Genomic DNA, 16,448 nt, shown 5'->3' with positions numbered 1-16,448 from the left:
TTGACGAGGATTGCGATGAGATGGAATTCTATGTGCTTTATCAATTTCAAAGGCCTCCGTAAATGTAATGTTTAACAGACCAGGTATCAGTGGTATTAGTCCACTAAGACACCAGGGGCCTCATGTAGGTAGCCAAATACCGGTCGGTAACGGCCGATTTTCGGTAATTATACCGTTACCGACCGGTATTTAGGCTTTTGGTATGTAGGGGGACAATTTCTGTATTCGGAATTTACCGAATCGGTAAAATTACCGAATCGGTAATTTTACCGATTCGGTAAATTCAGAATACAGAAATGAGATGTAGGGGGAGTGTGTGGGTGATGTTTGGAGTCGGTATTTACCACCAACTAATAGTTGGTGGTAAATATAGAATGGATGTGGAAATGCATTTCAGAGCGCCTAGAAGTGTGCAATGTGGCAGACATACATGCCCTTAGGGCATGTATGTGTGCCACATGTGCACACATGGCCATTTCAGGGGTGCAACAGGGTGTCAATGTGACACCCTGCCACCCTTGCATGTGTTCCCCCCATTACCGAATCGGTATTTACCGATTCGGTAATGAAGCATACCTTCCCATCAATGCCTCATTACCGAATCGGTAAATACCGATTCGGTAATTACCGACTCACTCCGATTCGGTAACATTTACCGAATTTTTACCTACATACACTTTACCGATTCTTAAATACCGATTCGGTATGATTCGGTATTTTAGAATCGGTAAAGTGTATGCCACCTACATGAGGCCCCAGAACTTGCTTGTACCAGTTTAACTAATTTCAGAAAACGTTTGAATGAAGTCTCTGCCTTAGCATTCTAGAGGTATAGAATTTATAGTTGTGAAGGCCTTGATCTTCTATTAAAATTTCCAATCTTTACTGCTGAAGCCTGTGGGTCGAGTGCATAGTCCCAGCTCTATAATTACCCCAGCCAACCAAAATGATTGACTGCAACCAGCCAGTTCCCAGAGGCAAGCCCCTAAATTATTGTACCACTAGGGGACAATGTTATATATCACCCAATCACCTTGCATTGACTGGACAACAGTTAATGGCCCTAAGTCATCTCTCCACCTGCAAATGTTAGCCAGGTGCTTCTCACCCTTCAGCTACCTTTTGTGCACCGTCCACCCTAACCAGACAGCAAGACATTTGCTGATCAAATCTGTGACACCTTAAAATAGCCTTTCATTCTTACTTGGTATCACTTTCCAGCTTAGGGTGGTGGAGTTGTGGACTTACAATATTTTTAACTGTGATGCTGGAAACTAAGCTACTCAGACTCACACCCTCTGCATTATCCTGCCATTTAAACTGGACCACCAAAAAATATGGTCAGATTGTAGATGCATCTACTACAATGAATGACTGAAGTAAATACCGACTACCACTTTCCAGAGGAACATTTACTTCTCAGCTTCACTAATCTGAAGAGTCAAGTGACTAAAAAGGTGTAACTTGGTTGCCCAACTTGTGTGCATAGAATCTGAGCCCTGGAACATTTGTGGAAAATGAATGCATTCACCATAGATATTCTAGTATCTGTAGTTAACTCAGCCCCCACAGATAAAGCCCCACAGAAGACACTGAAGGTAAAAACCCATAGATCTTCACTTTCTCCATCACTTTATCAGCTTTTAAAGTTATAAGAAAGACTATTATGCATAAGCATTGGCAAAGTCAATCGGTCTAGCCTTGGCAAGCTGGTGAAATGGTTATTTTTTATTGCAAGCATATGAAAAAAAAAAAAACAAGAAAAAAGGCAAACATTCTCCCACTTAAATGTGACAGTCATATGCTTAAATAAAAATTCCACATTTCAAAATAATTTGACCTTTTTTCATAATTTTAATGGAGCAGTATGAGTGCTTCCTAGGCACAAAATTTACATAGAACAGATATAGAACCGCCTTAATGTTTTAATGCACATCACAGGGAAATCTAGTTCTTATTCATGCAAAGAAAGGTTACTATTGAAATTGAAGGACTGCAACTAGAAAGCAATGTTTAAATACACATATTATTAAATAATATGAAATAGGCTAAAAAATTAGGGGGGTGGGATGGCAAATTAATGTATTAGCCAGCCAGGCTTGGGTCTGACGATCACTTGTTTTTAAATAAATGCACACATGTGATCAGGGAAAAATACAATTATTCACTGTGAAAGAAAACCAATAGGTGAAATGTGCTGAGCCATTGTTCCATGCTGTAGACTTTTGTGGGCATAAGCAAAATGTGAAAGACAGTTGAACAAACCAATTAACATAGAGGATTGGTCCAAAACCCTCTCTCTATGCATGCTAAAGCTTTCTCCCTGCCGACCGGAAAGTAAATGGTGACAACAACTACACCTTCACTTGATCAAAAAATTCTGTTTAAATATGAATATATCTAGCCTAGGGCAGATATATTACCAATACACTTTTATCCATCTTTTTTTCATAACAATACTTCTAGAGGATCGATATGGTGGCATTAGGGAGACATTGACACTTCACTAATCATAGAGCGAGAATAAAGGTTTCAGTGCTAGCATGCTCCATTGTCAAATAAAGCATGTTACAATGCATGCTATTACATCGCGTTCCATTGCAACGCGGTCGTTACAACAACCGCGTTGTTAGAGCGCATTATCTTTACATCGCAAGTCATTAGATCAACTTGCTGTAGGGGGCGCGCTGTACTTAGGAATATATAATTTACTATTCCAGCTTGTGCAACAGTAGGGAAGGTGTTGGAATTGTAAATTATATCATTCCTTAGTTTAGACCGCCCCTTACAGCAAGTCGATATAATGACTTGCGATGTAAAGGTATCGCATACTAACAACGTGGTTGTTGTAACAACCGTGTTGTAAAAGCACGCAATGTAATGGCAGCGTTGTAAAAGCTGTCCCTCCATTGTCAGACATAGCACAGCCAGTGCCCTGAACAAAGTACCCAAGTTTTGTTTAAAGATAATGATAGCTCCAAATTAATCTTGCTAGACAAGTTGATCCACCAGAGAGAATAACAGCAAAAGCAGCAAGAGTCAAATAAAAGAAAGTGCATGGTGCTAACTCGCATCTAATTATTTACAAAAATGTTTTATTAAATAATAATGTGCAGAATATGCATTTTAAAATGAAGTCTTTTTAATGCAAAAGGTGTTGTAGACAATCATACTTAATCCCTACAGGCCTGTTACCTAGAAGTCGTACGAATTATAAAGTTGACATGACTGAAGATGCCATTTTTTTATGTGTAGGGCCATTAATACTGAAATGATTCTTTTTCGCTTTCACTGACAGCTGTGCAAGTTGTTTTTCTTCCCTTTGCTGCAGATGTTGCGATTTCAGAAGCTACTGTTTATTACTTAATGACTAGTCATTTGTTGTATTAGACGACTGATAGTGAGGTTCACACCGCAAAAGCGATCCTTGACCCTGCTACCAGGCAGGGCGCTCCCCTCGCCACCGCACAGCACCATCTGTGTGACGCTGCACTGAGCCCGCTGCTGTCGCTCGCATTGGTTCGTGCCCCGCATAGTCTTCACTGCCATCGGTAATTGCGCTCTGCCTCTGTTATTTGTACTGTACTTAGCACTGTTGTCTTTCCCTGTTTTTTAATTTAATTAGCGCTGTTGTCTTTTGACCGTTCTTATTTTTCCCTTCTGTGCCCTCTATTTGCCTTCTGCAACCCCCGCCCGCTCCCATCTTCGTTTTCCCCCCGCTCGTCCCCTGTGGCCCTGCCCCCCTGCTCTCCCATTCGCTGCCTCGATCACGCCTCCCAGCTGCTTCTCCCTCCCACATACTCTCATATGGAGGCCGCGCAGTGGGCGCGCAGCGGCCGCACGCAGCAGCCGCGCCGCTGGCGCACCGAAGGCACGCCTAAGGCAAGCCCTTCTGTGCCCGTCCCTGCCTGGACCGTGCCCAGCACCAGAACTCCTGGCCTCCGTGAATGTCACGATGCCTGTCTCCGCTACAACTCCAGCACCCTCTGCGCACTCAACGCCAGACGATCATGCACCTGCTGCCTGGCCGCCCCGAAGAGCACCCAAGGACCCTTCTCCTGCCGGAACTGCAGCTTCACCAGCATCCGGCCCACCAACCCACCTACCAAAGAAGCCAACTACCTCAGATGCATCCGTCTCAACACCCGCTCTGCCCGCAAACATACCGTTGAACTCTGGGACCTACTCGACTCCAACACCGCAGAAGTCGCCCTTCTGACAGAGACCTGGCTGAACCCCTCCTCGGCACCGACATTGCCATAGCCATCCCGGAAGGCTACAAGATCACACGCAAGGACCGCACCAACGGAATAGGAGGAGGAATTGCCATCATCCACAGGAACACTCTCAAAGTCTCGACAAACACCGATGACACCCTCAGCACATCCGAGCACCTGCACATCCAGATCCACACCGACCGCCACACCACCCTCAGAGGAACCCTCGTCTACAGACCCCCGGACCCTGACCACAGTTCAGCGACTCCATTGCTGACTTCGTCAGCACACACACCCTCACCTCCACGGACTACATCCTCCTCGGGGACCTGAACTTCCACCTCGAGAACAACAACGACTCCAACTCTTCCACCCTGATCGACAATCTCGCCAACCTCGGACTCAGACAACTCGTCACAACACCCACCCACTCCGCCGGCCACACGCTTGACCCCATCTTCTCCGCAAGCCCCCACGTCTACTTCAACCACATCACCGAACTGTACTGGACTGACCACCGTTGCACCCACTTCACCTTCCGGAAACCCGCCTCGCACTACCGCACCCAACGGATGCCTCGCCACTGCTGGAGCAAAGTTACCGAAGACCAGCTAACCACCACCCTCGCCCGGAGCCCACCTGCAGACCCGATTGACCCCGACGCCGCCACCCGCAACCTCAGGCAGTGGACCGACGACTGCGCCAACACCCTTGCCCCGCTTAAGAAACCCTCCAACAGCCACACCAGAAAGAAAGCCAGCTGGTTCACTGAAGACCTCCAGGCCTCCAAGCAAACCTGCCGAAAGCTAGAGAAGAACTGGATCTGTGAACGTACACCGGAAAGCTACGCAGCCCACAAGAACCCCACCCGCAGATACCCCCACCTCATCAGATCTGCCAAAAGGGCCTCTTTCAAAGACCGCCTAGACAAAAACACACACAACAGCTAAGAGCTCTTCAACATTGTGAAGGAACACTTCAACCCCAGCTCCAACACCAACGACATCGCACCCTCGCAAGACCTGTGCGACTCGCTGGCCACCTTCTTCCACTGCAAGATTGCAGACATCCACGACAGCTTCAAGGCCGCGACCGCCCCGGAAACCACCGAGACCGCCGCCCCCTCGACCACCACCCGCACCAACCACCTGCTCTCCTGGACCAACATCAACGACGACGACACCATCAAGATCATGAACACCGTCCACTCCGGATCCCCGTCAGAGCCATGCCCACACCACATCTTCAACAAAGCAAGAACCACCATCGCACCCCATCTCCGGAAAGCCATCAACATCTCCTTCGAGACAGCAACCTTCCTGGAGAGCTGAAAGCACGCCAAGATCAACGCCCTACTCAAGAAACCCAAGGCGTACCCCAAGAACCTCAAGAACTTCTGACCCATCTCCCTGCTCCCGTTCCCAGCGAAGGTCATCGAGAAGTCCGTCAACAAACAACTGACCAGCTTCCTCGAGGAGAACAGCATCCTGGACCCGTCCCAGTCCGGGTTCCGCAGCAACCACAGCACTGAAACTGCCCTCATCACCGCCACCGACGACATCAGGACCCTGCTGGACAATGCAGAAACCCCGACCCTCATCCTCCTGGACCTGTCAGCTGCCTTCGACCCGGTCTGCCACCGCACACTACGAACACGCCTCTACAACGCCGGGATCCTCCAAGAGAAGGCCCTGGACTGGACCACCTCCTTCCTCTCTGGCAGAACACAGAGTGTCTGCCTCCCCCCCTTCCGCTCCAAAGCCACCGAGATCATCTGCGGCGTTCCCCAGGGCTCATCCGTCAGCACAACGCTGTTCAACATCTACATGGCACCGCTCGCCCACGTCACCTGACTGCACGACCTCAACATCATCTCTTACACCGATGACACCCAGCTGATCCTCTCCCTCACCAAGGACCCCCACACCACCAAAACTAACCTCCACAAAGGAATGAAGGCTGTCGCCAACTGGATGCAATACAGCCGACTGAAGCTGAACTCGGACAAGACAGAGGTCCTCATCCTCGGATCCACCCCCTCAGTCTGGGACGACTCCTGGTGGCCGACTACACTAGGAACAGCTCCAACGCCCACCGACCACGCACGCAACCTAGGGGTCATCCTCGATTCCACCCTCTCCATGACGAAGCAGGTCAACGCCGTCTCTTCCTCTTGCTTCAACACCCTATGCATGCTCCGCAGGATCTACAAATGGATCCCCACCGAAACGAGAAGGACGGCACCCAAGCCCTCGTCAGCAGCAGACTGGACTACAGAAATGCCCTCTACACAGGAGCCTCAGCCAAACTCCTGAAACGGCTCCAACGCATCCAGAACGCCTCCGCACGCCTGGTCCTCGACATTCCTCGCCGCAGCCACATCACACCCAACCTGAGAGACCTGCACTGGCTCCCAGTCAACAAGAGGATAACCTTCAAGCTCCTCACCCATGCACAAAAAGCACTCCACAATACTGGACCAGCGTACCTCAACAGCCGACTCAGCTTCTACACCTCCATCCGCCAGCTCTGCTCCGCCGATCCCGCCCTCACCACTATCCAACGCATCCGAACAGTGACTGCCGGCGGCAGATCATTCTCTCACCTCGCCGCCAAGACATGGAACACCCTCCCCGTCCACCTACGACAGACCCAAGACCTACTGACGTTCAGAAGATGCCTCAAAACCTGGCTTTTCGAACAGTAGCAGCATTCCCGACCCCTAGCACCTTGAGACCCTCACGGGTAAGTAGTGTGCTCTACAAATGCTTTGATTGATTGATTGATTGAAAAGATGAGGGCGACAGGGAGGATGATTGATGGGAAAAAGATACTGCAAGCAAAAAAGGATGTTGCCAACATTTAAGGACACATGGTTAAAAGGAAATTGTACTCTGGTGAGAAGATGGTGAATAGAGCTGTTCCCAGGAGAGTACTGAAATCTTATTGGTCAACATGAAGAATAGAAAATAAATAATATATTGATGTGGCAACATAGAAAATGAGTGTTTATATTAGTGCATGCTTCTAGACTAGTTTAAGAAGATTCTTTCTATTAGACTTCTCATTTCCAGCATTTGGTGTATGTCCCTTTTTCTGACTCTCGGAGAGGAGACGCTGTACTGAGTTGTCTGGACATCTCTTTATGAGAAGTCTTATTTTATTTCTGAATCTGCTATTATTTGAGCTGAGAATACTTTCCAGCTGATTCTGCTAAAAGCGTTATGCTTTAATTTGATTCTCTCATCAGAACTCTTCATGGCTATCTGAACTGACACCTTTAATCCTTCACACATCTATTTTAGCTTAGTTTAGAAAAGGGAAGTTTCTTTATGGAACGTGCTTGTTACTTATATCGTATTGATGCTTTATTTTGATTTACTACATTTACCTTCTTTATTACTAAAGATTGATTGATCGACTTTGTTTAACTTTTAATGATGACATTTGGAGAATAATACTTAAAAGAATGAATAACAAAAATATTTAAAAATAAAACCCTTTAACTCAACGGTACTCTCTTTATTGATTGAACTAAAGAAATGATAATTGATAATGATTTAATTGAGATTTAACTCTACGTCTCAGCTGAAAACAAAGATCTTTTACGTGGGGTTCTTGGTGATGAGTAAGTGACGAGAGGAACCCTGTGTTCCAGCAATGGTTTATCAGCTCCCACTGCTGACTGACAGCCTGAGCAATTGCCTCCATTGCTAAATGTGTTTATATAGGCTATGAGTATGCTTAGTAGGGGTCGGCAAAACTCACGGAATTCTGCGGAGTTACATAAAAACTCTGCAAGATTTTGCGGAGTTCCATGAGCATGCAGAATTCAGCACTTCGTGGAGCTCATGCTGATTTTTAGTGCCGGGAGCTTGTACCGCACTCTAAAAGCAGCATGAACTGCACCACGTGGCATGTTTCTTTCTGACACTCAAGTAGATTTTTTTACTCGAGCAGCAGCTTTCTCAACACAAATGGTTGCGACCTACCGCGACCGCCATATTGAGAAAATCTCGCTGGGTGGTATTCTAGCACCCAAAAATCATTGTAGGGGATACAAATTCTCGATTGCGCTTCCCAACTTAACGTTGGCATGCAGTGCATGAGAAAAAACTATGTAGCGGTTGGCGGAGCTTTGCCGGAACTCTGCCTTATGGAGGAGTGAAGTTTATCGTCCATCCCTAATGCTTAGCTGTGCACAAGCTGTTCACCTGATTCTAGTGTCTATCAAAAATACCTAAATAAATCCCTGTCTTTGAATGAAAATTATGCTCAATCTCTCTACAGTCTTTGCATCTTCAACTTGCATGCTATATCAAAAATCATCCTCTATATTTCAAAATCCTGCTTTAAAAACTGTCCTTTACTTAAAACGTCTGATTGCTGCCTCTCCTTTATTTATTTTAAATGTCCCCCTCCTTCCCTTCCAACCATGACATGCCTCCTCTCTCTGAGCACAACCTCTCTAAGTCACATGCAACTTTGCCCTAATGTCTGTTAATGTATTTCTGAAACCTGCCCACCACTCATTTCAAAGATAACAACCTTGCCTTTTTTGAAAGTCAAATCAAACATCCTAAAAGTAGCTAATCTCCTGTGGCTCATCATCTATCAATCCCATAAACCATCTGCATGAACTCACCTGTCCTCCCCACTAATGGTCACATACATTCCTACTAATGTAATCCATAATAAAGAAAGTGTAATTAATGCATGGAATGGTTTGATTGAGATCACAAGACTTATTCCAGTAACACTGGACTAGCCACTAACCTTGGGTTTGAAACACCATGCTAGCCGGCGTACAGCGCTTTAATGCCTCCTTAGGGGTAGTAAGCACTATATAAATGCAATTACAATTAAAATATGTTTTTATTTATTTATTTGTTTGTAATTCTGTATAGCGCTGCAGCTCCTTATGGGTTTTAGCTCACACTGAGTAGAACATGTTTACGCAGACTAGCAGTGCATCCCTATGAATATACCTTTCGAAAAAGTTACTTCTGTGTGCATGCTTGGCAGTGATAACCCTACTAAAGTGATCCATGAATTATGAATATGGGTCTCTGCACAGTGATAGAACCACGTCCAATGTGGCTCTTACTGCCCTGCAGAAGACTAAAGCAGGACTTTGTTCAGTGCAAGATACCATCGATTTCACACTGCAGAGTCTGAAAGGAGAATGATCCATTATTCATACAGAACTTCTGGACAAAACGCCTCTTTTATGACTCTGAATCACCCACTGAGTCATTATCTGCTTGACCCCTGCCCTTCAAACACGAGTCCCAACACAGACATGTTGTGATAACCTCAGCGACTTAATGCTGCTACTCAAAGCAACACCAGAATTAAATCGAATTAGTCTAAAACAGCAGACAGAAAATTCCAGAGGGGATTATTAGTAATTGATAGGTGCACGAATTACTACATGCAATGTTTATCCCAAAATTCACAGCCCCATTTATCAGTAACAGATGCATTTACAATCCGTGCATTGTGAGAGCACCTATCACACGTTGATATCTTTGTGATATTTTTGTGTGTTACTTGTGTTCACTGATGCCACACATTCAAGTACAGCGCCCTATAAATGCAGACAGATTTTAGCCTTAGGGAAATATTAACTAGAAAATGACGCAGTGCGACGCGGTGAGTCATTTTACTGCGCCGAGCTGCGTCATTAGGAAAGTGCAGGGATGTGCTGTATCTACAGCAATGCAATGCATCTCTGTGCTCTCCTCTGCGCTTGCGCACAATTGACTGCCTAGCGCCAATGCAGGTACCCTTGCACCATGTGCCTACGTTGCAGGGATGATTGTTTTTGTGCCCTTCTTCTATGTGTGCAGCAGAATGCAACACACATAGAAAGAGAAACTAATGAGTAGGAATTCATGTATTTCTCCTTGTTGCACCACCTTAACACCTTCCCTGGTGTGGCGTTTGAATCTGACACATTCCCAGGTTTACGAAACCTTGTCAATCTGGGAATGGATCAGAATCCATGGGTGTTGCGCAGGAACACCCACAGGAACACCCATGGAATGCCCCTTTCACGCAGAGTAATGCGTGAAAGGGGGCTATATTTACAATGCCATGAAAAGCCGCTCAGGGGGGCTTTGCATGGCTTTATAAATATGGCTCAGCATTGTGCGTCACGGGAGCATCAAACAAAGTGACGCTCCAACAGCTCAGGGACCTTTGTAATTGTGCCCCTTGGAGTCCACTTCTATGGTCTCTAGAGGTTGTTGAAAACCCTACACCCAAGTTACAGGCCTGAGCTCCAGGTGAAAGTCTTAAGCAACTGGTATAACCCAAAGGCAGAAGGGGTGTAAGGATATTAGAGTATTCCACCCACTGAGTACATGGTATTCTAAAATAAACCGGGAGAAACAGAAAGACAAACTTTGGAATATTGGAGAAGAAGGGTGATACCAGCTATAATACCAGCCTTTATTGGCCCTGAACCACAACATTGTCTTTACTGGAGCTCTCTACATTCCAGTGTTCTAACAGAACTACAGAGTTCAGTCGTGGTGAATTAGTGATTCTTTTTTTGCCATTTACCTAAATTAATAAAACCTATTTTTTACACTTATCAAACATGGCAGCAAGATACTTTGGGCCTGATTTTGAGTTTGGTGGTCCGGGAGCAGACCGCCATGCCGGCAGCCCACACCTGCACCACCAAACCCCTGGTTGGACCACCTGACAGATTACGAGAGTTTCTCATGTCTGGCAGGCTTTTTTTGGCATTCCCACGATAGTGCCTCTGAAAATGGGCACCGCAGTGACTGCCAAAAATAGTTTCTGCACGGCATGGACTAAAAAGTCCATTCTGTGCAGGAACTGAGGTGCCTGCACACAGGGGGCACATGTTGTGCCCCCCTGCATGCACTCCATGGCCCTCAGGAAAAAGGGGACCTAGTGCAGCTCCCTTTGATTCCTCTCCGCCACGGTTTTCATGGACGAGGAACCACCATAAAAACTGTGGCGGAGAAGAAACTCGTAATATGCTTGGCAGGACCGCAGCGCTACCGCTAAGCATATTGCTGCCTCTACCCCACCGTGTCACCACCAGAGTTCTCTTGTGGCTGTGGCAGTCCTATGGCGGTCTGACTGCCTTAGTTGTAATAGGGTGGTTGAAGCACCAGTGTGTCTGTGGCTGGACCGCCACGCCTCGGACCGCCAGACTCATAAATAGGCCCTTAGTTGTTAGCTATTTGGGGGCATTAAAGTAATGAAGAAATAAAGAGTTTTATCATCATGGGGGGGGGGCGGTGATTCCATGACTGCATAGTAGGTAAGAAGGATGCTAGGAGTTAGAAGAAAGATGTGTATTTTAAAGAAAGTGGGAGAGAGCATTAAGGTTGGGATGATGGACCTGCATTTGTCGAGGGTTAATGTGGGGGTTTCCATTTCAAAATGTGTGGGTCTTGAAAAACAAGTAGAGAATATCGTTATACCTTAATACCATAGGCAAAATATATAAGTATAGATTTTCTCTGCATAACTCCATACATATTCTTTGATGTTATACATCTTCAAGCTAGGTAGATGTAGAGTTAGAAATAGTACATTTAAGTTTCTCTCTAAGCATCTACATTTTGATATTTCGGTCCATGATATTTTGGCTATGATATTATGTATCACACTATTACCTACTCAATATTCGAGACTAGAACCGTTCTCGAAACTGTCTATTTCTATCTCTTGTTTCATGCTGAATTATTTCTGGTGGCCATTTATTCAGATATTCAATCAGACCAGTATAAGTGAACCCGGATCATTCAACCTGCCCGACAGAAGCCCCAAAAGATTGCAGTTATCTATAGTAACTCAAATCCAAACCAAACAAAATGTTTGATAACCAACTGAAGAATCCTATTATGATATAGTCAGGGAAACTGGGTATCAATTTACCACAAGAGTAAAGTAAATAGTCTGAGATAGATTCATCAGGTGTTCCAGCTCGACCTTGATCACCCAATCGATTACTTTGTTCTACATAGATCTTTAAGGTAAGCTGAAACACTATGATAATGTATCTTACGATGACATTTCCTCTGTTGGAAATGCCATAATAGACATACAAATACATTCATTCAATGGCCCAAACTTTGATAATACTGCACCCAGTTGGAAAAAATAATAGCGTGTATTGTCTCCCCCTGTAACGAATGTATGACATTACAACACATACATTTACAATGCATGCCTTTACAACACAGTTTTTACATCACAACATCCTTTACAATGCATTCTTTTACATCGCATGCCATTACATCGCATTTTCAGAAACTACCTTTACAACGCATTCCATTACATCGCATTATACCTTTACGATGCATACCAGTACAATGCATACCATTTCATCACATTTTTAGGTAAGTGTTGGATAGTATAGGGGTAATAATTACTATTCTAACTCCAGTGAGTTCAACAGTAGGGTAAGTGTTGCATAGTGTAGGGGTAAAAATTACTATTCTAACTCCAGTGAGTGCAACAGTATGGTAAGTGTTGGATAGTGTAAGGGTACTATGCATTATAATGGTATGCATTGTAATGACTTGCGATGTAATGCCTGCGTTGTAGTGACATGCATTGTAGTGACATGCGATGTAATGGCTGCATTGTAGTGACATGCGATGTAATGGCTGCATTGTAATGACCTGCTATGTAAAGCTAGTGTGATGTAATGACTGCATTGTAAAGGTTCTGTCCCCCCTGTAACTGATTATTTTGATTGAAGAATCACATTCTTTATCAAGATGCACTATTTTAGGGAGCCAATGGCAGTTTTGATGCTTGTGAGACTATTCATGTAAAGACAATGGGCCCGATTCACGTAGGTAAACTGAGATGAAAGTCTAACTTTACGACTTATGGTATTCACAAAGGATATGTAGGAGTAGTAAAGTTAGTTTTGGTCTCAGTTAATCTTAAGACTAAAACTTAAGTTTAACTGAGACAAAAGTCTAACTTTACTACTCCTAAATGCTGTTTGTGAATACCAAAATTTGTAAAGTTAGACTTTTGTCTCAGTTTCGGTCTCAGTTAATCTTAAGACCAAAACGTAAGTTTAACTGAGACAAAAGTCTAATTTCACTACTCGTAAATGCTGTTTGTGAATACCTGAATTTGTAAAGTTAGACTTTTGTCTCAGTTTAATTTTGCGAATTGGGGCCCATCAAATGTAAAGATGTTCGATTCAGGTGCATGTGTCTTCGCCCTGGTGCCTCTGGACTTCCGATTTTTGGAACTTCAGGTTTTGTGTGCTAAATGTCATCCATTTTGTCAACAGAGGGACCATTTCCGGATTCTTATGGCATGGTGGAAAAGAAGGTTGATGCTGAATCCATTCCCACTATTCATCATTAGAATCTCTCCTGGACTGATTTGATGGATGGACAGGATCTGTTTGAGTAAAAGCCAAGAAACAGATTAAAAGAGCTTTATTAATTAGCAAAGACGATCATCTCCATATAATAACATAAGGAAAAAGTTTGTAATTTCTTGAACCATTTCATGAAAGTCTCACAAAATTATGCAAAATAATGCTTTTAGTGAAAACGTTGCTTGTAGGTTTCTAGCAATACTTTTTACATGCAAGGGATTACTTCACATAAAATGACAGGCAAGTTATCATTAAAAGACTGGTTTGACCAAGCTTGATTTGCCTAATACTAATTTTTCCCAGCCCTAGTATATACACAGATGAGATTGTCTAAATGAAGAACTCAAAAGATACCCAAAACACATCAATGTCCCAGAGATCTAATCATAAACACACCCTTCTGAATATGTTTTCAAACAACCAGTGAACGACCATGATCACTTCTGCCATCAAACAGACTACAATACAGTAATCTGCTAACTCAAATAAATCTCAGGACCTAAAACGAGAACAGAATACACCCCTAAAGGAATAGCAGGAACAATGCCAATAATACCAAGGCACAGTGCAGGGGATGAAACATTGTACATTTAATCACACACCCTTCCTTCAGGGCACACATGTACACAACATGGAACCATCATCAAAACGACTTAAGACCAATCATTGAAAGCTGTGATAGCATTGATAAAACACAAGATAAGCACACAGTAGTAAACAAATTAAAGAATTTTAAGAACATTATACAAATAATGGGCAAATACAGACCACATTTCAATTCCTACCATGATGGCACACAAATTCTTAGATCTTCACATACCAGTTGGTGCAGAAGAATTAAGTACACACAGAGCATCCAGTTAGCATACTCCAACTTCAGGGTACTCTGGAACCACCACCTAAGGCAATCTTCTAGGTGGATGTCAGTTGGATAAAACCAAATGACATACTGATAACAAGGACCACTCATCCGTACATTTACATGACACGTAACCTGCAACATCACAACCTGAAAACCATTTCAGAAGATCTGCAGGACAACCACAACAGCTACTGCATTGTCCACAAACAAATACCCTCTAGCTCTAAAGAGCACACAACATTTGGGGATTTCCTCTCTCACTGACTGTACTAATTGCGACCTTGGAGTTTTTTCTATTGTTACGCTTCATACGGTATCTCACCATGGATTCTCCACACTCAAACAAGCCCCACGGGACTGCTGTGGCCACTTCTGGAGGTTGTAAAGATTCAGCTGTTAGCACCCGCAAGCGCGCCAAGAAAGATCCGTCCTCCCCATCAAAGTCACCTCTTCCTCTGACGTTAGAGGACATCATGGATGAACTGCGTCTCATTCGACCCTTCATGACGGATACCACTGCTACTCTCCAGAGAATTGAAGAGAAATGGTCCGGTCTAGATTCATGACTTTCAGATGTTGAGCAAAAAATAAGTGATGCACAGGACGTTGTTGCCAGAGTTGACAGCCTCACTAAAGAAGTTACTCAACTTAAGAAGACTACAGAAGACTTAGAAAATCGCAATAGGCGCAACAACCTCCGCATTTACGGAATTCCAAAAGGTTCTGAAGGTTCGGACATGATTTCTTTCTTGAAAACTCAAGTCCTGCAGATTGTTGGTCTCCCGAAGTCTATGGATTTCAACATTCAAAGGGCGCATAGATTAGGAATGCATCTTCTTCAACTAAACCAAGAGGCATTATTGCCTACTTTCTACTGTACTCTGATCTCATGGCAATCCTCAATGCTGCCAAGCAACACAAGTAGATGCTTTGGTCTGGCCACAAAGTTTTCTTCAGTCAGGATGTCTCCAAGCCAACCGCCAACCGGCAAAAGGAATTTCTCGATCTCAGACCAGCATTGAGATCCACGAATGCCCGTTATGGTCTTATCCATCCTTGCTTTTTCAAAGTGACTTACAAGGACAGAACTTTTACTTTTGATGATCCAGCGGACCTTCGGAAATTCATTCATCTTCATAAAGGAGAACTTATGGAACCGAGCAAACCTTAATTGTTGTTTCGTTTTTTCTCTTCCCTGTTTCTTAGGTTTTAACTATGCAGTGTTCAAGCCTTAACTGTTTTCTTGTTTGTTCTCTCCCATGTCTCTTACGACTCCCTTGTTCTGTTTTGCCGCTGACGTTCATACCCATGTTGTCCTTATGTCTGTAATGTATGACTCACTCCGCTGCATTGTTTCCCTAATGTTTGGTAAGTTCCCTTCCTTTTTGTTTTATTTGTTTACTATTTTGTCTTTGGATTTTTTCCCTCATCTCTACCTTATCATAGTATGGCAAACCTGTTTACCCTCGGTGTCCCCCTTCTGGAGTGGCTGTCTTGTTTTTCGCCCACCCCCCTCCCTCATTAATGTTCTCTTGTTGTTGAGCATTATGACTAAAAAAGCTGGCTTTCTGTCATCTTTTCTTTGAAAATTCTTATTGGGCGACTATACTCCCCATTTCTTTTCTTCTTCCTTCCTTTTTTCCTCTTATCTCTCTCCTTCGCTTTCCCTTGCGAACCCGCCTTTGTATTTATTGCACCTACATTTTTCCACTTTCCCTTTACGGCACTTTATTGTTCTGTCCTACGCTGATCTCTATGGTTACATCAAGCTACCTTCTCTATTTTCCTTCCTTTTGGTTACTTCCTTTTATTTGTTCTCTACTGATATCTATGGGTTTTTCTTTATCTATATCTGTTTCTCATTCTCAATGGTTTATCTTCCTTTCTGGTGGTCCTTCACATCTCTTTTACTATTATCACTTTTAGTGTTATATTTTCTTCCTGTTTTATTTTGCATAAGTTTTATTGA

Source organism: Triturus cristatus, chromosome 11, assembly GCF_964204655.1.
Source record: "Triturus cristatus chromosome 11, aTriCri1.1, whole genome shotgun sequence".
NCBI classification, from domain to species: Eukaryota; Metazoa; Chordata; class Amphibia; order Caudata; family Salamandridae; genus Triturus; species Triturus cristatus.
Note: the sequence above shows the minus strand (reverse complement) of the source record.